The sequence below is a fragment of the Cheilinus undulatus genome, linkage group 3, assembly GCF_018320785.1.
Source record: "Cheilinus undulatus linkage group 3, ASM1832078v1, whole genome shotgun sequence".
In the NCBI taxonomy this organism is placed as follows: Eukaryota; Metazoa; Chordata; class Actinopteri; order Labriformes; family Labridae; genus Cheilinus; species Cheilinus undulatus.
Window position 1 is genome coordinate 16,526,343 of NC_054867.1, and position 22,947 is coordinate 16,549,289.

General features: G+C 40.2%; 1 protein-coding gene across 6 annotated transcripts in view; it reads right to left on the reverse strand.

Annotated features, from left to right (window-relative positions):
• sulf2a (sulfatase 2a) overlaps window positions 1-22,947 on the reverse strand; it is a 62,064-nt gene that overhangs the window by 15,696 nt on the left and 23,421 nt on the right. For 5 of the 6 annotated variants that reach the window (XM_041783861.1, XM_041783864.1, XM_041783859.1 and 2 more), the window contains one exon: window positions 19,453-19,521. The exons of the other annotated variant lie outside the window; for it this stretch is intronic. The gene's annotated coding sequence lies outside the window, so the exon portion shown is untranslated. The remainder of the gene's footprint in view (window positions 1-19,452; window positions 19,522-22,947) is intronic. 6 annotated transcript variants of the gene reach the window in all.

Sequence of the window (22,947 nt, forward strand, 5' to 3'; positions counted from 1 at the left end):
AGAGACAGCAGCACTGCATCATCGGATAAAAACTTAATGCTGTCCATCTTTTATTGATATGACTGAATTATAAATGCAGTGACAACAGAGTTAGCCATGTCACAGCATGGGCATGATGGTTAAGACGGTGGCAAGAGTGCAGGGATGAAAACACACACCGTAACGACAGACGGATATGTTACACTGCCCAACAACACACATCTGTACCTCAAATATCACAGTTGAGGTGAGGCAGAAAGGAAGCTGGGAGAGTGCTTGATAAATCTTCAAAAGACTTCAGAGAGGCATTAATGCACTTTTTTTTCCCTATAAATAAAACACCTTGGGCTTTAAAACAGGCAGGAAAGTCTGATTCATCCAATCTGGAGCCCAGAGAAGGCACGAAACACAGACAGAATATGAGAAAACCAAGGCAAAAATCAGACATTTATTACATATTGAAGAAGGACGAGTCATGGCATACACTTGCAATTTAATCAGCTGTGTCTTGTAATGCATATAAAATATGGAGGCGAGAGCACACAATCTTGCAGCCAGACTCCTGGATTCCCTATAACCACTGCACTGAGACAGAGTCAGATAAAGAAAAAGGATATGGAGAAAGTGAGAGAGAAAAAGTACCTCTAGGCATAGTGTGGGGAGAACAGAGCCTGAGCACATCCACTGTAGATGGATTTTTCCCAAACATGGAAACTAGATTCACAGACCAAGGCTACCATATAGAGGAGATGAAAATAAAGCAGAATGTGGAAGCAGAGAGCCTCCAAATCTATTTTGCATCAATCTCAATGCAGGAATTTGCCGTCATCTGTATTCCAGTGCTGGAAAACACAAAGTAAGTGGCCAGGAAAGTTTAAATGGACACATCCAGCCCTGAATGTGGCTCCCTGCAACACTATCAAGCCAATCCCTTTGGTCATAATTGAGGCTGGCAGGGCTTTGCTAATGTGTGACTTTGTTCCCATTGGCCTGCCTCGCTCTGAACAGAATGTGCAAAACCTCCAAGGACCCTTGAATTTAACAACAAAAGTTTGCATTCAGATGCAAATTCGTCAACGGCATGCATCTATGTGAGAGCAACTTTCTCTAAGGGAAGTTTGTCCTTCACCGTGTATTTGTGTGTGCATCGATGTGTATGTGTTGACAGAAGATGGGCTGTTAAATCCTCAATACAGGATGGAATGCTTTTTTAATGATAATATAAAGCCATAGTTTGCCATGTCGCAGCTATTCATCATCTATCTTTCTCTGCTTGCACCATCCTATACCATCAGAATCTATAAAAATACTTTAGGCTCATCAATCACAAAGCTAAAATATGAGATTTGATGTGTGACAGGGCCCTCGAGTTATGCCTCATACCAGTCATTTCTCATTACTCCTATATAGGTATTTTTAATGCATGATTGATCTGTTTGAAGCAAGTAATCTGATGGACAGGAGGCACTACCAGTATTTCCTGTTTGTAGATCTGTTGAATAAATGCAACTTGACATTTCAAGATGACACTGATGTGCTAACTGGTTACAAGATGCAATTATCTTAAGAGCTTTGTCTACTGCCTCGTGCCTTTTGCAGGCTCCATGCTGGATGAATTTCAAATCTCAGATGATTTTAAAAGCATGGAGATCACACACACACACACACACACACACACACACACACACACACGAGGACAGTTTTAAATGATTTTTTTTTTCATATAATCCTTCAAGTGCACGCACCAGACAAGTGGTTCTCAACGTTGGGGTAATGATTTTGGATTGTATAATTCACCCATTTATAAAAAAATGTGAATAAAATTATTTAAACGTAAAAAAATATGTTCTGGTGACATTTATGCTGAAATCAATGTAAACATCTAAAAAATCCTTAAAATGTAAGTCTGCACATGATCGCTCTTGAATGTGCACAGCTATGTTCAACTATGCTTCAACCACCTTCAGGTACAGTGGGAGTCCCAGGTCTCCGGCATATTTATTTTGGGGGTCCCAGGCTGAAAAATGTCCGTGAAGATTCCCCACACTCAAGATCTTGCAGACACTTGCGTGATTAAACATGGCTTAAGAAAATCAAACATGAAGGACAATCAGAATCCTTAGGTAGTTGTCCTGGAGCATGTGAAGCGGTACTGAAAAAATACTACTAATAAAAAAAGGTGAAAAGTAAAAGAAAGGATTAAATCCTGCCTGAGAGAAAGGTAGAGTTGTGTTTATGTTTTTGAGCTGTAAAACTACACAACATCTGGCTGGTGAGCTTCCTGGTCTGCTTACTCTAATTGGTTGTTGTGGGTATTCTATCAGAGGCAGTGTGTTTGATATTCACGACTCAAGGTCAGAAGGCTCAAACATGGTAGGAAGCAGTAAAACAATCATCACAACACCACACACAAATAATCATCTGTGACAAAGGCTGGCCACACACTACATGATTTTAAGTCAGATTTGCCTCTTATGGAGCTTTTCCACTATGACTTTTGGTGCACTGATCCAGTTCAAGACGTGCTGGTTTACTTTTCCATCACATGTCTGGCTGTGCCGGACCACACAGAGCCGTACCAAGAATGGTCCTTCTCTGGAGCAGGGCCCAAGTGTGTACCTCGCCTCTAAGTGTACCGTGGTGACATCACAGTGGATTGTCATCATTCAAGGACACCATGCAGATGTGTTTGAATAGCGACTTCTGCACCAAACGAATACCTTGGGACAACAGCATGGACCTTGTTAAGTCTTTGACTCAGTTACAGCTGTGCTGCTATTCAGATCATGATAATAGTAAGAATAATAGTAATAACTTTATTTGTATAACACCAAAAACTGAATGTCACTCCATCTTGTGGGATATTTCTTAAAGCTTACATTCCCATAATTGAGTCTATACAGAGAAATTGCAAACAAAAAGTTTCTTATTTAAGCAACAAGCAGTTAAAGAGCAATATTCTAACTCATTTGGAGTTGTCTGCAACTTGAAGTCCAACACCACTCTCTTTCAGACTCCCAGGGGAGAAACTTGGCTCTTAAGCTATTAAATTCTCCCGTGTTCACCAGCTTGTTGCTACAGTATGTGTCTGTCTTGTGTTTGATGCTGAGCAGGTAATGAACCAAGGTTTTTTTAGAGCCTTCTGTAAAAACAGCTGTGGCTGAAAACATAACCATTTAAGAGAGAGTGAACAAAGAAACAGTAAAAGGATGTGCAAACAGCCAAACAACGTGCTTAAACTTAGTTGAAGCTCCACAAAAACCCAAAGCCCATCAATTGTTGACTGTTCTAAGTTTACCATTAGGGACTCTAAAACTTTTAATGAATTGTTATTGTAAAAGTATTAATTACTGAAATCTTATGTCAAGGCAAATACAGCTAGATTTTAAGAATTTATCAAGGAAAAAATCTATTGTAATAATATTTGACGTAAATTATGGTATTGTATGTCCTCTATATGTTTTTTTTAATTCATTTATTCATTTAAACATGGCCATATTCAAAGGTTTAAATTGCAGGATGCCTCAGTACATTATTTCAGCCAGCAGCAGCAAACCGACTGTTATCCATCTATCCATTCATTTTCTATAATGCTTATCCCATGGGGGTTGTGGGGGGCTGGAGCCTCAAACCGACTATTATCTTTTCATTTATTTCTTGTAGCATCTGTGTTTGACGAAATACGCAGTTGTGATGCCACTAACAGGCTTTGAGGTTCAATATAATGTATGATAACACTAAGGCAAGGATCCCTACTGAGAAAGGGCTTTTTATTAAAAGGAAATACACTAAGAATCCTTCGTTGGCAAAAATCAGCCTTTAATTGGGTGTACTTTGATTTGTGCATCTGCCATTATAGCCTTTTTGTGGCATCTAACTGATACAGAGGGGGATAAAAACACTTTGTACATTAAAATCTTTAAAACTTAGTGTATAAGTCAATCATCTCTCTTTATTTGTGGACATAATTAGAGATGGAGTAGAGATGGACAAAATTAATTTTTATTGATTATGATACCTTTACCTATACTCCTCAATCTGACTTTTAAGAGAAAGTGGCATAAGTTGAATAGAGCTTGAGATAACAGGTTAAAATGTCATAATTACATCTGTCATACTTTTTTTTATATAGCTGAAATAAAAAGCATGTCTCTTTATATTTATTCAAGTTTCTCACCAAAACAGATTGTTTTTTTTTTTTTACTTGACGTTACATTAGAACACATCATGACATGTTTTATTCAGTGGCCTGGGAGTCATTTTACAAGATGACCTTGAAGACATCATAATATAATAACCTGTAAGCTTGTTAGGTATGCTTATTCAATTTTACTTGCCAATTTTAACATGGATTCCAACACTAGAACAATATTTTGTGCTGATGTGCTTTGAGCCCATGCTCCCCCTTGTAAGAACTGATGTTTGTTTTTTTGCACAAGTGGTTGGATAAAAATGATACCAGTACTAAAACATCTATAATTTTCAGGTTTAAAAAATACAGAACCGGGTTCTTGCAGAGCCGGGTTTCCATCTCTATCCCTAGCACCAAGTCATAACAAATATCTAAAGATACTGTACAAATAGTGAACCTCTAGACCATACTCTTGTTGTATTACTATTCACAAAGACCCAACATTATTCCACCATGGGAACAGCACTTAGCACCATTTAGTTAAGTCAAAGAGACAGGGAAAAACCTCTTTTTAATTGGCAGAAAACTCAAGCAGAGCCAGACTCATGTTGAACAGCTATCTGCTGAAACTGTGTTGGGTGTAGGGATAGAGGAAAGTGTAATGAAGAAAGAGAGAGATGGGTAAAGACTAGCATGGGATATACAGTAAGTTTATGGCTACAACTTTTTCATTTCTTGTTTTGTTGTTTCTCTTGTCCCTCTCATCTTCCTTCTTTTCTTGCACCCCCTCCCACTAGCCCTTTCTAACCCCAGTGCAGCTTCGGCAGGAGGCTGCCAACATGAGTCTGTTCTGTTCAACATTCCTGCCTGTTAAAGGGAATGGTTTGCTGCCACTATAACAGGGCTAAATAATGCTATTGCTGTGCTCATGGTAATTACCGCTGGTCTCTATTACAATAGGATACAATAGAGAGTACAGTCTAGACCTGCCCTCTTTAAGTGTCCTGAGATAACTTTAGTTATGAATTGGCACTATACAAAGATTGATAATGATGAATCAAACAATGATGTGTATGATAGATCAATGGCTTGCCTGGCCATAAATCTGCATGGCTATAATGCCAGTAATAATGGTAACATTATGTGTAGTATTAGCAGTAATAACCATTTATGATAATAGACTGTACATTGTAATATTCACATTAGCAACAATGATGATAATTCACATGAGCTGCTCTTGGATTGACTTTAACATTTATGATAATAACATAAGACTGATGTTGATAGTTGAAGCAATTGCTGCCAGGTGGTCCACAGCAGGAGGTCATCCATGCCAATAATGACGACAAAAATAGGTTTGGTATTTGCAGGAACAACCATGTTTGACTCTGGGTATTGCTTTGGTTTAAAAACATTAAGATCACAGCAGTAAAGCTGAAGAGATAAAACACTAGGTTAGCTCACTGAAAGACTGCCATCATGGCACCAAAATAAATTGTTGCAATTTAGAGAAAACAACCCTGACTACGTGGTTCAAATGCTTTGTGAGCTTGTCAACTACCTTGGCTTCAAGCTCCATGCTTCTATCTTTGCTGTGCAAAAGTTCCAGCCTTGGTATGAATTTCATATTGATATTTAATAATAAAAGCTGCAAGTTCTTTCATTTCTCTTCAGAGGGAAGTCTTCTCACAGCTGTGAAAAAACCAAAGCACCATACATTGCCACTAATAGACAAGCTCCTTAATGATTCCATTACAACTGAAACAATGACTCCTTTAGCAGGTCAGCATGGCTGATCCAAACTCTACAGTTCCTGCTTGATAAGCCTGAAAACATACTCTGATTGTACAGCAGCTCTTTGGTTGAGAACCGTACTTTCACCGTCTTTTGACAAATTTGCCTTTACTTCCTACTAACTAACTTTAATAGTTGAGGATGACAAGAGATAATACAGAGGCTGATCCCATTCACCGGGAAGATTTAATTTAGATTTCCCTGAGGTTTAGATAAGCTCAGCACTCTGCAGACATTTTAAGATGACAGTCAGAACCTGCACAGCAATTTTCTGTTTGAATACACCGACACAAAGAGCAGTGGTTCGGCTTTAGAAGTGAGGAAATGAGATTTCTTCTCCAATGAGAATTCTCAAGTGTGAAATATTTATTTCTGCAGTCACTTTTCAACTGTTTTCCTCCACATTCATGAGTCTTTTCTTGTTTATATTCTTCCCTAACCTTTAATAACACATGGAATGTGCTGCTCAGACAGTAAAATATGAATGAGTATAATTTTAGCACTTAACACTTCATTAATCCTGCAGTGAGTCTGTTGCCCTGAGTAGAAGGGTGAAGCTGTGATGTGTGCTGGCTGGAAAACTCTCAAACTGACACCCATATACACACTTACTTTCACACACTGCAATTTACCTTGATGTAGGTTCCATTTGTGAAATAAAGACTTTTCATGGCCCATAGCTGTATCTCATTTGAAGTGTAAAAGGGTGTTGTATCTCTTGGTATGGAACTTTTAAAATGATATTTAACCCATGTCGATTCAGGGAGGTTTTCTGCAGTCTCTTTTGGAAAAACCTATGTGAAGCCTTGACCTGAGCCCTCTTAAAAGCCTTTGAAATAAGCTGGACACAAGCTGTGAGCCAGGCTTTAATGACAGACATCACCGTCTGATCTCACTACTGCTTCTGTAAATCTCTGATCAGAAGCATATTCCCGCAGCAGTTTCCAAACCTTATGAAGAACCTTCACACGAGGGTGGAGACAGCTTACTGATGGGGGGTGCAGTAGCTGCAGCAGGGACCCGAGATGGGAACCAGAGGGTTAGTGGATCAAATAGTGGTGAGGAGTAATATAGAAATATGGCTGGTAGCAGCTGAAAGACACAGATCTTTCCTGTGTAATGAGTGGTTTGTTTGTAATCTTTTGATCACTTCCAGTCTTTCTTTTCTTTCCCTGGTGTTTCTATTTGTATTCATTGTGTGCTTTTTATATTGATATTTCACCCTGTCATGTTTCTAGTGTTATTTAGGTTCTCTTTTTGTATTCATTATTCCTTGTGTGTTTATAGTAATTCCCTAGTTCATTTTTTGGTATTTAGTGTGTTATTTTGTAATCCTTGTCCCTCCCCTGAGTTTGCACGTGTTTCCGTGTCGTTGTCTTGTTCAGTTTCCTTAGTTTTCCACTGTATTTTGTATTCATTGTCCCTTGTGTTTCATGTCTAGTTTAACTTCCTGGCATTTTCCCTCCACTGTGATTGTGCTGTTAGTCTCACCTGTGCTTGATTGTCTGAGCCTTGCCTGTGTCCAATTATCCTTGTGTGTATTTTCTGTCCCTCTGTGTCAGATCATCAGAAGTTTTTTGCCTGTGTTGCTCCCTGTGTTCCCAGAATACTTTTTTCATGCACTTTTGGACTCTGAACTTGTCATCAAGGATTTTGTGTCATTTTTTGAAGTAAGCATTTTGTTTTCCTTTTGGATCCTTTGTTTGAATAAATCCCTTAGTTTTATCGACACCTGGGTCCTCCTTTTTGTTCTGTTTTCGCCAGTGAGACATCTAGTGCAATCCCTCACTCTAAGAGAGTTCAACAGCATAAAATCCTCATTCCTTTCTCCATAACAGATAGCCATAATGTCAGAAATATTCAAGTTAGACCTATCACAAACTAGTGTGAAACATTTATCTTCTCCCATAGAAGACAAAAGTTAATTAGAGTGTCTATTTTAAAGAAATCTCCGCTAAAAATACACCATCATCCACAATTGTTGAGTGTCACAATGTTTCTCATTTGACCCACCAAAATTTGCTGAACTGTCTCTTTATCACTGAAGACCATGTCTGCTATCATTCTTATACCAAGTCATTAATAATTTCAAACGATTTGTTTAATTTGTAGAATGTTTTCAGAAGTTTTGATGTGCAAGGGCACCCAGAACGTTTATCATCATGGACATCCTCTCTGCCTGACTAAATCTTTTGTGTCATTCAAACACATGTGCACCAAAACTTGTACCAACAGTGTACCAAAAGATCCGGCTGCTGTTTTGTTCAATTTCACCAAAAACTTCAATTTCATGCTTTCCTCAGCCTTTAAACTAATCATTTTCCAACACCTTAGCAAGAACATGTAGCTAGTCAGCGGTGAACTAAAGACGTCACTTAATGGAAACTTACAGCAGTTGTGTGTGAATAGCCAACCTCTAATATAAAACACTCAGTGTGACTGTGAACCACATGGTTTTATCCTTATAAGCAAGCACAGTCTCATTATTTTATAGCCATATCATGTATGTGCAAACTATGCTATATTACTGCTAGGGCTGTCAAACCATCATAATTCTTAGTCATAATTAATTCCAGAATTTCTGTTGTTAATCAGATTAATCTCCCTTTTGTCACATTTTAAAATTCCACGATTTGCATTTAAACTTTTTGTTTTATTTTGGACTGTCTTAAATTAGGGTAATTGATGTTCTGTTTGGTTACATAACTGATTTTGTTGTGAAAGAAAATAAGGAACTTGTTATGGAATGAAAACGAAATAAGGGAATAGTAAAAAGGTAAATGCTTGATTACACATAGTGCAGATGAGGTTTGACTTATGCAGTGAGCTGTCAGTGGGTTTTTGAAATGTTAAAAAGTCTGTTTACACATTTGAAAGTTTTAAAACCCATCATTTACAATGAATGAAAGGGATTGCAATAGATGGTGGGAAACGTAGTTCCTCTATCCTCCCTAAAAATACAGTATGCACAGTCTTTAACCTTTGCCCTTTTCTCCATTTTTCAATACTGCTTGTGCCAAATCAGATGTTTGACAGTCTTGAGTACAGAGATAGCTGGTTTGCTTTGTTGCTAGATTAATGCAGGTATAAGAATTTTGAGCCATGTCTTTATAAGACAAATAGATTTGAATGGCAATTTTTCTTTAGAAACCACAGCCATTGAGAAAGTGGGTGAACACTGATTAGCTCTACATCCCTCTGTAAGAGCCTGTTTACAGTATCCTGTTGGTGCATTTGTGTGGTTCATTCTAGATGTTAGTTTATTTTAATTTAAATGCCCCACAGTATGTATATGGCCTTCTTCTTCATGCCCATAATGTTAACGAGACATTCCCATATACTTTTACCAGGAAATGTACTCTTTTGAGGTTGCGATTTTAAATTTAGTGTACGGATATGTACATGGTAGTAGGTTGATAAACACACTGATAAATTATGAATGCAGAGCAAACATTCTCCTCAGAAGTCATCTTCCAGTTGTCACGCTATACTCTGGAAGTCTTCCTCATAAAGTAAGAGCATGGTCTGTACCCAGCCAGGGGGAAAAAAGTCATCTCTATCTCTGCAACTCCATAATTCACAGGGCACATTATGTTTAAAATGGTTTCATCAAGAGAGGGAGTGATGGGATGTCGGATGAATAGCTTGGTGGAAAAATTAAGGGGTGAGGAAGAGAGAGTGGTAGAAAATGAAAGACGGCATGATGGTGTCAGTTCAGACAAAAGGGCCAGTCATGATGTGTTTTTGCTGGAGAACAAAGAAGGGTGACAGACTCCTCATGTCTGCTCTTTTCACTGTTAATGTACACCACATATAAACACACAAACAAACACGCATGCAGGCATAGTGACAGATAGATGCATAAACACACCCACACAGCAGATCTGACTTCAAACTTCTCTCAACAACAAGACGACATAAAAAAGGAGAACAACAGTAAGGATAATTATCTCTGAATCTGAAGGAGATCAACTGCTATGTCTTCTTCTATTGTTCTCAAACTGTTTTGCCCCAGCTGCACTAGAAGGACATCACACAGATACTGCCTGTCTTTTTGTCTCCTCCAGGTCTAACAAACTAACTCACTGAAGATATTCCACATAATGAGCATGGATTTCAGCAACGCAACAAATAAAAACATCAAACAAGCTGCAGAGAGGATGTTTTTGTGACTTAAGTCAGGCTTCCTCTCTTAAGTAGCAGGTTTCTCTTATGCTCATAACATCTACCATTCTCCTGCGCTCTGTTTCCAGCAGCAACGGTGTGGCATGTGAGGCTAGCGTGGTGGTCTACAGGTTTTTTTAAGGAGCTTCAGTCAGGGTCCACAGCAGGGTCAAGGCATTTACCCCTCCTCCTCTGCAGCCTGTGGTACGCTCCAAGAGAGCCCAAAAAGAACAGAGGTGTTAACGAAAACACAAACAGAGCCTCGATTGTCCCTGACTTGGGTTCAACCCCCACAGCTCCACCTCTAGGGGTTTAAGACTGAGAGAATGAGCAACTGTCAATGGTGTTTTGTAAATACGTGGCTGTTTTCACTTGGGATGGGTTTATTCAGATGGCCGAGGGAAATGAGCCTGCTTTGCAGTCTACCAATGTCCTTGCCTTTCCTGTCTTTTTGAGGTTTGAATAAGAAAGCCATTTGTGGCGTGTCCGAAAGAGCCGCACAATTGCCAGCTCCTTTGAGACAGGGGTTGACAGCTGAAACAAGTGAGCAAGCTGGTGGACAGGGCAGCCCGCTGAGTGATGGCTGTTTCTTATTGGCACTTATTGACCAGAGGCAAAGCCCCCCTGTAGTGTGTCACATCTCAGCTAAATGGATTACAGACAAATCAGTCGGGGCCAATTGTTCCACCAACCTAACTACCTCACTGAGACCTCGGGGCAGCCAAATGACTTCTGCATGACATTCAGTTCCTGCCGCACAAATGAGAGATCAAACATCACTCAAAATACGATCTGCTAAAAACTGCATGATACAGAAAAGGTTTGATGAGAGGAGCATTATTGCGATGCACACAGTGATATTTATCTGGCCAGGATGAGGCAATAATCCCCTCAAACAATGCTGTCTGCCTCTGATACAGAAGCTGCACACATGCTGGGTGAAATTAGATCCTGTTCCAGAGGACTCTTAGAGGTTTTATTTGCTGTGTTTTAATTATATGCTATTTCTCTCCCATCATCACGTTAGCACCTGCAATGGGGACAGCCTCTAATGGCCTTGACTTAATGATGATTATAGACGATATCAGTTTCAACTTACAGTCAACAGCTGCCACTCACCCAGTGAATAATCTACAGACAGCCCAGATAAATCAATACACTCTCAAAAAGTTACAGTCCAACTGCTGTAGGATGGTCAGATCTCTAGTGTTGGGTTCTTTCGCTCAGCCGATAAACAATGGCTCTTGAATACTAAAAAGGGCCCTCATAGCAGGGGTATGCCATACCCTTGAAAAGCAAAGGTCTGTGGGTGCTGTGAAGACCATCATCCCTGATGTTAAGCACACCCTTGGGGGCTGGAGAGGCAACAACCTCTTCTTTACTTCTTCACTCCTCCCATTCTCTGTCCTAGCCCCCCCCACCCTCCCTCACTGGCTTTCTCCTGGCCTTTTTGTTGGCGGATTACTTGGGGTTTAGAGACGCACACACTGATCCCTCCCTCCCCTATCCAAACCACACAGGGGGTTAAGGCCAGAGCGCAGAGGGGAGACCTCCACACAATGATATGAATTACAGAGACTTCTATGTATGTCCACTTAAATTCCCCCCATTTGCTTCCCTCAGAAATTACCACAGAGTGCTATTCAGAGCCTGCGGTTTTCCCAGCAGGAATTTTTGGATATTTGCCAAACCCAGGGCAGATTTTTGAGTTCCTACAAAAATAAAAACTTTATAGACTATGTCTTTTTAAACTCTTTTGTTTTTGTTCAGTTTAAACACAAACATGTGAGATGGTCTACGTAATTATCTGCTCTAAAATGCCGAAAATACCCACAATAAACAAACAAGCCTCAGGTGAAACCGCAGCAAACACATCCCACATCCTCAGTCCTCATTGTGAGAGAGCTCAGGCTGTCTCCTCTTCTACAGGTCCGTATCCATCTCTCTCTGCTGTCCCCGGGACAGCTGCCCAGACAGCCCATCTGTCTGCACTGACCTGTGTTTGGGACCATGAGGGGAGCCTAAGTGGCCCACGAAGGGGGTCTCTGGCACGCTGCCCACCCAGTAATGACAGTTAAGCATGCCAGCAGCTTGCCTAACAGCTCCTGAGGTCCCTCTGTGGTGCTACAGTATTGATATTGTATCAGGTTGCAAAGGGCTTGGCAGGCTTTTAATGAGAGCTCAGATTGATCAGGTGATAGTGGCTCTCCCTTTACTGTGGACAGTGCTCATTGGCTGTCCCTGCAGGCTTGACCTCCCTTTGATCTGTATCACTGATAGAGAGGGGACACAAACATACTTGTGTCTACAGTACATCATCCCAAAAACAAACACCCAAATGAGCCTGCATATGCAAACTGACATACACATATCTGGCTTAAGTGAATTATGACTAAACAGTCAGAGATAAAGTAAGATTGAGTGACAAATTCATCCACCTTCAGCATCATGAAGGTTCAGATATTCATGGTGGGGGAGTCTGTGTGCAACAGCTGAGAAGTTTTGACATTAATGTCTGTCAAACAATGACATTTTAATTGCAAATTAATTGTACCATCTTAAACTAAGGGTCATTGACTCCCTGTTTGGATGCAGACCAGCTTTTATTTTTTTTAACTTAACCACAGAAAAAGAAGCTTGTTAAAGAGAGTAAAAGAGTAAAAAGGTAAATGTTTGATAACACAAAATACAGATGACTTTTGACTTGTCTAATGAGCTGTCTATGGTTTTTTTTAAACTGAAATGAGGCATTAAAAAGCAGCAGTACACTTATTTCATGTCACTGTGGCTACAGAGAGACATTGCAGTGACTTTACCATGGAGTGCTGAAAGAGATTAAGCATGAATTAAATTGCAAAACAAAAAATGAATGCACTAATTACAGGGTCATGGTTTAGTACTGTTTTGGTTCATTGGTAAAAAAGGAAAATAAAGCACCAGATGTGTAATTTTAGGTTTTCTCGTCTGATTATTTTTCTGTTTATTTAATTTTTCAATTGAAAGTTTTTTCATTTAGAGTTATTTAGGACTACCTGAGATAGCTGAGCACCAATTGCAGTTTATTAAACAGGCGACAACAAGACGACAACAAAACAAAACGAATAGCCTAATGTCTTCTGATTTGAAATTATTATGTAAATATAACATAAAATGCACATTAAAAGGCATGCATTTTAGTGCAATGTATCCTAGACATTTTGGAATTTAAGAAGATTGTCGTGACACCATCTCATGGTTGTCAATAAAAAGCCGGTGCAAGGGCTGCTCTTGCAAAATCACAACTAGTATACGTCAGTGCCAGACTACAGACGAGTTGACGAAAACACAGGATGGGAGGTTGCAACAGAGTCTGAGCAGAGAACTTAAATACACGCTCGTAACTGCTATTCTCTACTTCTACATGTCACGCATAGCCTTTAAAATATATTAGCATTTGGAGGCTTCTTCCTCGTCTTTGTTGGTTGTTAAAAAGCATTTAGCAAAACCCTACAAGCATTACTGCCAGCTAGATTGGTCTAGAAATACGGTCACATTTGTTTGCTTTTTTAAATGGCTTGGAAATATTCATCATGTGACTACATGACGGACGGTGACCCCCAACTAGGACTTTTAGGGACAAATACAAGTATTGTTACGCCCCTACAATACAGTAAACCAACTTTTTGTTTTTAGAAAGATGGAGAAAAGCTGTTAAAAGTTCCTTTCCTAGTTATGCTGTGTTCTACTTGCAAAACATTCCTGGATCACTTGAAACGTTAACCAGTAAGGCTACTTTTAACACCTTTTCTGCATAAAACAAGGTTGAGATACAGCAACATAAGGGCAGCTTCCAGTACCAGTTCCCACTGCCAGTCATAACAATATACAGTACATCATGTTACAATCTTAAAAATTTTGAATTTCCCTGGCTCTATAAACGTTTTAAAATATTTGAGGTAATACAAGAAATCAACGAAAAAGGTATATGACGTAGGAATAATCATTTTTCAATAAATAGGGACACCTCAATGCAAAAATTCTACATATTTTAACTTTTACTAGACTATGAAAAAAGGAACTTGTTATGGTCTTAAAAGGGAATAAATGAACAGTACAAAGTGAAGTGTTTGATATCATAAGGTGCAGATGACTTTTGACTTGTCCTCTGAGCTGTTGCTGAATTTTTAAGCTAAAATAAGATGTTTAGGAACAATGGTGGACTTATTTGACCTCACTGTGGCTGCAGGGAGATATTACAGTGGCATAACCAAAGCAGGATGAAAAGGACAATAACGTGTGTGACTGTCATTTAAAAAAAAAAGAAAAATGCACCAATAATGGACCTTAATCATGTTTCAGTTAATGCATTAATGCTGACAGCACTATTTCAAGCATTTTTCGTAGTAGCAAACTTCTTAAATAATAACCAGTTGAAGTTAGAAAATAACTGTAAATATAAAGTTAGGAAAATAGAACTTTGAAGAAAAATGATAACACAACACCAAAATGTCTTGTCACATCACATACCCATGCCTATACACACTAATCTGACTCATTAAGCCAGACTTTTGCAGACAAAGCAGGGAAAGCAGAATCTTTTCCCCTTTAGCTGAAGTTTTCTGTGTGTTAGTAACGGGTCATTGAAGGTTAGTAAAAATAACCCTGCCTGTCATCCACTTTTATGGATTTTTACCTTTTCAAACCATTCCCCTCCTCTCTTTCTGCCTCAAAAGGCTTGTGTAAAGGCTGCAGCAGTGGTGTCTTGAACTTGACTCTCCCCTATCAGCCTTGGATAAAGCTCCTGACAGACAGGCAGCCAGCTGTCAGCCCCCCTGTGGTTGTGCTCATGACCCCCTCTCAGTCTTTGTACCCCCCTGGGATCTACACCATGGAAGCAACAGGAAGGAGGTAGAAATTAAACCCTGCTTGAGTCTCAGGGGAGAGGACATTGTGATTACTTTCAGTGGCCTTTACAATTGAAGCAGCTGACAGACCATTCCTCCTGACTGTGGTGCTGATCAGTCACACTAAAATGTGATGCAAAATATTCAGGTGGAGAATGCACTGGATTTGTACGGTCAGAAAAAGGCCCATGTTGTGAATAGATCTCTCTGCTACCTGATGGCACCCTGCTCATCCTGTCTGTTGTTTTTGGTCTTTATTCTTCCTCTCCCTCTTCTATTTAACCTGAATTAGCAGCAGCTTGATCAAGTTCATCACCCTTGTGCTGTAATTAGTGCAGTGTCAGAGCACAAACACAGCTCTTTTTTCTCTAATAGAGTAATTACAGCACCATTGGCCACTCTCTGACCTCATCCCACCCCCACACACCTTCAACCTTCCCCTCAGCTCAGATGGGATGTAAAGGAAGGAGATATACCAAGCTTTTCAACCAGGGGAGGATTAATAGGCACCAATAACCTTTTACCATGGATCACAAGGACCAAAAAGGTCAATCAGATTCATGAGAAAAGAGTCGCGGATGAATGTCTGCATTTAATGAGCATTGTGTTGCACCATGATGACTATCACACTCTCCTACAGTAAAGTAGAAAGACATTAAAAATAAATAGGGAGTGCAGCCCCATTCAAGACACACATAAATCTGGCCGTAAATTCATGGGGTAAGCAGACAAGAAGGGCACAAGGTACACTGCATCTGTCTGAAGAGAGAAAGAGAGAGACTGTTTTTACTGCAGCAGAGATTCAATTAATTATCCTCTCATTGCAGTTAAGGGAGAGTAAAACAATACAATCAAAAGATGTGCACCAGATGTCCTGCTTTTTTTACAGGGTGAACACTGATGACATACTTGGTGTCATCCTGCACTCGGTAAGCTCCTTGTTAAACGTGGCTGAGATTAAAAGCTATTAAAGCAATTATCTTAACGGCAGGAGAGCTGAAGATCGGAGGAGAATAAGATAGTCTTTTGTGGAATTCAGATGAAACCTCCTTTCAGCACCGTCGCCCCAGATAGCTTAAGTTAGCTGAGTGGTTACGCAAGTGGGCAGAAGAGATTTTTTCAAGTGTAGATGCACACACATTCACACAGTTATTTCACAGCCAGCCACTTTCTTACAAACAGAAAACCGACTTCCCAGCCAACCGATGGGAGCTGACACACCGCAAAAGAACGAGCTGCTTCTGTGTTGTTACTATAAAGCTTGGCTCGAGAGCAGAGTGGCCTCTCTGTGTGTGGCGCCGCAGGTTGGCACACTCACATGGGGCTTTATTGGGGTGCCGTCCTGAGCGTCAGGCAGCATGCCCGATGTTGACAAAGCCTGGTATCGCCTGCTGTCAGCCCATTCTGTGTGCACCCGGCGGAAAGAATCAATTAGGCCAAGCTCACAACAGAGCACTTTAATATTTGACTTTTAATCATTGGGCTGAAGGCAGGCTGGGGCATGGAATCAAGCTAGCAGTCCCATCTTGCTGATGTGGAAAATGAGGGTCAGGAAAACACTCACAGAGCTTCACAATGTGCATTGCATACCCCAGGGACAATCTGAGGAAGCAGACTGAGGAGAAAGTGCCACTAACAAAAGGCTAATCCGAGTGTTAGGAGAAAAGTATCCCGTTGTCTCTCACAAGATATCAAAAGTACCTTACGCAACCAGCTGCAAAGAGCAGGAAAATATCACATAACTTTTCATAAACAACCAGGACTGGATGGAGGGGACAGTGCTAAAGAGAAGAAAACTCAACTGATGAGGTGTTCACCCCGTAGATGAACTGCGCCTTTGAAGAGTTTTTCTTGAAGGCTTTAGGTTTTTATCCAGCACTGCCGAAGGAAGAGGAGGAAGAAAGAGAGAGGTGAATGCTGTCCTCACGCTGGGGTTTTGAAGTGGAGATCAGTCCTCAAACAGAATAGCTTACCAAAGGCACATCATTCACCTGTCTGCTGTTGGTGGTTTCACCCAGACAAGGAGGAATATCAAAGTTCAGCTCCCTCAAATCATCCGCAAAGAAAAGTTATGTAGCCAGGAAGATTTTTTTTCACAAACAGAATACTAAACTTCATCGTTACATTAGGAGCCATTTGTAAGGAGCCGTTTATTACTCTTAAAAGGAGAGCTGATTACATTCAAGTTCTGATGCTTTTGCAAGTGATAATGAGTAAGCTGTGCACAGCTGTGTACATAATTTGGCCACATGTGCTGAGAGCTGCTTCCTCTGCTGCTATCCAACTGTTCGCACAGGATGACTCTGATCACAGCAGCATCACAAGGATGTTACTGGTAAACAGCCAACACGGCAGTTACACTGCAGTGACAAAGTGTCCAAATCATGCAGATTTATTGCCTCTGTAAACAGAACTTGCACACTAGCATTTCCATTTTTTAAAAGTCAGTGCATCAAACAAGCTAGTTCACAGGAAGAGGCCACAGGGGGCGATGGCATTTTTCAGTTTCTGACATCATCATTCAGATTAGTGCAGCTCATTCATTATATCTCATGACTATTCCCCCAGCCTTACCTCACCCTACTGCTGGCATTTATTATTTCCCTCTTTTTTCTTCTCTTCATTAATACCTAGTTGGACTGAAAGTCACAAAGGGTGAATCTGCTGTGGACACAACACTACTGCAACACCCACGGATTTCTTTGATCATCAAATCCATCTCAGTGGGGCCAACAAATAACCCTCCTCCTTCGCCGCTCCTATTGGTGCAGAATGTAATGCTAATGACTAGCAGGCAGATCAAATGAGGTGATGTGATTTTGATACTAACTGAAGCAATGTGATGCATGAGTTGCCTCTGGAGGTTATGAATCTATCCACTGCGGTAAATATAGTGTTGACAATAACTGTGGCCTGCTGTGTTGTTTGTTTCCTCTGAGGTCTACAGAATCCATGGAAACAGGAAAAATAATCAGAACCTGACTTGTTTCTCGAGTGGAGGAGTGATAGGAGAAATGATAAATAGATAGGCTGTTCTGTGATGGCATTTTAATGATGAGACATGAATGCTCAGCCTTGCACTTAAACAAAAGTGTAGCAAAATACGCAAAGAAAAAAACTCAGACAGTATGGTTGGTGTCGCAATGAAACAACCATAAAACCACAAAATCCGTTTAAGGGTGCTTTAACACCAACAACCCATTTGCTTTGTTTGAATCAGATGATTGAATGATGCATGGCTGCATTTTTCCCTTGGGTTGTTTTGTGTTTCTACACATTGCAATATCATGAACCAGGCCAAAGCATATCCCAATGATTGGCTGGCCTTACATCATCACGCCACAGCCTCGACTCAAACTGCATATGTTGACAAATGCCATGCATCGCCTACTAGACATTGCAGTCAATTCACCAGTTATCCTACCGACAAAATGAGTTGTGGGCTGACTTGGAGCAGCTGAGCAGGAATAATCATGAGATATAATGAGTGAGCTGCACTAATCTGAATGATCATGTCAGAAACTGAAAAATGCCATCGCACCCTGTGGCCTCTTCCTGTGAACTAGCTTGTTTGAGCAGATGAGCTAATTTCCAAAAAGTTTGACACCACTCAAAAAAATATAAAAGTAAACAAACTCACTAACAAATGAAGAGGAGAAGCTGTCAGAGTTCTGCCAATGTCACAATCCAACTCATAACTATGTTAAATGATATTCAATAGTGTTTTTTTGTGAATATTACTTTGTTTAGTTTTCATTAAAGAGATATCTGGTGAGCTTGTTGTGATATTATGAGGAACAAATAAACAACTTTGGCATTTTTAACACCTGTTTAAAACCTTGGCAGCAAAGACAAGTGGGTAAAGGCTACCAATGGGCATGACAACTTAAACTGCAACACATGCAAACAGTGTTTGTAGAGAAATTCAAACAGTATAAGGAAAAAGTGGAGACCAGCTTGCTAAAAGTGGAGACTCTAATGATAAGGACGATTTCCCCCGGTTCCATGAACTGCATAGAATTCTGGAAACTTACTGAACCAGTTGATGATGTTGATTTTTGTGACACTCTGCCGAGGTGACTAATTTTATGCTTACAAGTGCCCAAGCACTAAAAGCAAAATAATTACTATTATTTCTATTTTCTTTAATCAGATGGAATTAAATGTGCCTGGAAGTCACATTACTGCTGCTTTAACTACTACTGGAGTGTAATGAAACCAGTTATTTGTTCTGGTTGTTGGGTGGATCTCATCCTCATTGCAGACACTGGGTTTCATTAAAAGCAAGTAGAGACCATCTCTTCAAAGCAAACCATAGTTTGATTCTTGTGTTCACATTTGTCTGGTGAAGTGGGACAAAAAAGGAAAGCCCATTTGCTTCTGAACTTCTTCTAATGATCCAAGTGTGAAAGCAACCTAACTTTCTTTATGTTTGTGTGAGAGATAAGGCAGGGCAGAAGGAGATTTTAATTGCACCATGTAAGAGGTGAGCTGTCTTACCTTCCTCTCTAAACAAGCTGTCTCTGATGTTCACCGCTCCCACAGGAATCAGCCTCTGACTGCCAAGCTCTGTAGGTAAGCACAAAGTCCAAAGTGCATGAATACTTGGAACATCTGCAGCATTTTAGTTTAAAGCTCAAAAGACTGTCATGAATCATTCTGGATTAAATCCTTGTTCAGTCTAAAAATAATGCACATTCCCGGTCATTTCTACTCAGTGCTTGCCTTCTAGACTCAATCAACCTCACCAGATAACACAGGAAGAATCCAGAAGCCACCCCTCATCACCATTGCTCCCTTATATGCACACACACCCTGAGGATGGTGACACATCTATTCATGAAAGAAAAAAACACTGCAGAAAGCTGTAGGATAAGGAGATAAACAACCTTATAGGCCACACTGCTTCACAGCAAATCACACAAGATAAAATCCTGCTGTGATGCCGGAGGAAGCAGGCAGTGGTTTGGGAGGTGCTTCAGTAGACTTGTTCTGGATTCATGTAACAGTGTGAAAATGATCTAATTCAAACATAATTACTTCCAACCCTTGAGGACTTTTTGAGTGATTGTGATGATAATTGCTTTCTGTTTGTCTGCTTCATAAGCACCGCTCATCAGGCAGATGACTAAATCTTTTTACAACTAAAACTAGAGGTGCAGAACTGAAAAGTAGCTGTTTCACTGAGCTCTTTCCTGAATTCTGTCCCAACATCTTTAGCAGCTTCTAGTTCTAATTTGGCAAGGCCTAGTTCTGTTCTGTTCTCTTATATTGTGACATAATCAACAATACGTTCAAGCTGCTCCACGACTTGACAAGACTAGCGTGTGAATCCTGATCCCTACCAATAGGACCACATTTGCTCTTATCTGTGTATCATCATTTACCAGAGTGGCACTGAACTAGCCTGCACTTTTTCTCCCTCCAGTGATTTATATATTTACATACGTGATTTTCTTGGCATTTTTATCACACTCATACCTGAGAGCCAGCCATATTGTCCTCCTCTGTATGGAAGAGTCCATAATTGTTTTTTTTCTTCTTGTCAGAGCAAAAAGACAGCTTGTGTCACAAGAACACTTCTGATGTAGCTCTGATTCATTCTCTTTGACCTGCCCCTCCAAAGACCTGGGACTTAGCACTCAGTCGTGGAGACAGTGGTGACATCAGCTTACAATGAGTGGTTTGGATCACACTTGTAGTGTGCCCCAGCTGTCGGCAAATACGGGTCAAGTTTTTTGTGGCATAGTCTGACATGGCCCAAAAAATTGTGCAATCTGAGCCAATCTGAACTGACTTCCAGTCTGGATATAGACCAGCTTTTATTTTCAAAGACAATTGGAACTCCGGATAGATCCAACATTACATGACATGAACTTAAACCAAGGAAAAAGGGACTAGATAAGGACTGAAAAGGAAAATAAGGGTATGGTAAAAAAGATACAAGTTTGAAAGTGAAGAAAGTGAAGTGAAGAAAGTGAATTTGACTTGTTTTGATTTGTCTACTGAGCTGTCTGTGAGTTTTTAAAGTGAAATGAGACATTAAGGTGCAGTGTATTTTTCATCACTGTAGCTCCAGGTAGATGTCGCAGTGAGTTAGCCCATTTTTAACTAGTGCGTCGCCAATTATGTGTTTGGGCAAGCACATTTACAATTACCATAACTGGTTTGTTCAATCAGAAAAATTCAAAAGGTTACTGAAAGCTGAGAAGTTGTGCTTCACAACCTACATTTGGTTTTTATGGTTATTTCAGCTTTTCTCACTAAAACTCAAAATCAGATTCCCTTTTTGTTGTTTTTCTTCATTTTAAACTGTTAGAAGCACTTACTCATGAGACATTTTCTGGGCCTGATGTGGTTGAAATAAGAAAAAGACTCTGGACAGACATTTTGAGGCAATGGTGTTAAAGGATGAACCAAGTATGTTGAAAGGGGTGATAAAGGATACGATAAATGCAAATTTCAAAAATTGACATACTAATTACAGACCTTAAGTCCATTGCATTTAGCACATCATTGCTTACAGCCCTACCCCCAGCTCAGTTGGACCAGACTAGACTAAGTGTTCAGCTCCTGCTTCATAATTTCCACACTAGGCTTTGACCTGAAGGTAGATAAGCATGACTTCTAACCATAGAAGTTGTGCTGTCACCTTCCTTGGATTTCTGCCAAAAGATAAGCAAAGTGTACAAAATATTGTGAACACTTTAAATGTGTCCAAGTTTTCAACATTTGATGAAAATGGTTTACAGATTGTTATCCGGTCAGCAACTAGGAAGACTCCCCATGGCAACTAGCAGAAAGGGGACTTATTGCCCTCAACTAAAGCACAGGCGGACATGCTCCTTTCAATAAACCGAGTCTATCACAGTGCATGTTACCAAGACGAAGGCATTCCAGTTAAATAGCCTAATCAAGATATAACCATAGCTCAACTTCCAGTAGCTCTGCATGGAAATGTACTGTGTGTCCAGCATGCAAACAACAGAGCAGAGCATTACCGCTCTGACATCTCCATAACTACTCTGTAAAAACTCTCACTAATCTCTCTACTGATGAAGCCTCTAATATTTCATTTGAGTCTCTGGTGAATTGCTTTGCACCCAACAATTGTGGTGAACAACACACACACATATGCACAGGATTATAGACTGCATGCTAAGAATAAACTGGAGAACCTTATAAGCCCACATGCATCTCCCCGCCAAAGCACGTCTCTGACCTCAGCTGCTCTCTACTCATGGGCATCAAAGAGAATGGGACACCTGTGCCTTTCTGTCTGTCTGTCTGTCCATCTGGAGCAGTGAAAAACTGTTTGATACCGCTGTCAAGGCTGCTTTGCATTGTGAATATTATTCCTGGATAGCTTAACACAAAACTGACAGACATTTGATGCCAAGGACACAATGAGGAGGAGGAATTTCAGCTATGTGACAACAATACAGCACAGAATATATATCATTTATTTTGACAGGGCTTTCTTTAGCCAACTATGGCATTCGCATAAACTTGTAGCATTCAGAAGACACCGCAGGCAGAGAATGGCAAAAGTGATATACTTTCCTTTTGTCTAGCTGAAAATAAAGGAGTGACAGATTTAATATAAATAAGCAGAGAGGGGGAGGAAGAAGGGAGGAGATCGGAACAGGCTGTGGGTGACAAGGCAGTGAGACAAGCGTGGCAACTCAGAGAAAATGCGACACCTGGCCTTGTCCTTGATGTGAGTAAGAGGATGATACATCAAAAAAGTGACAAGGCAGAAAGATGGCTATTACCCAGAAGAAGATAAAGAGGAAGAAGAGGAGAAAGTGACTATTTTTAGAGATGGTGTAAAAATATGCCAGGGGTTCATTTAATATTCCTTTCTATAAAACTCTCCTGTGTTAATGAATCATGTTTTATTAGTTAGAATGATCTTCTGTTCTTGGCAGTCCCATTAAAACTGTAAGACATTTCAAAGTATGCCAGAAGTAAGATCAAATGATCCTTTAACAA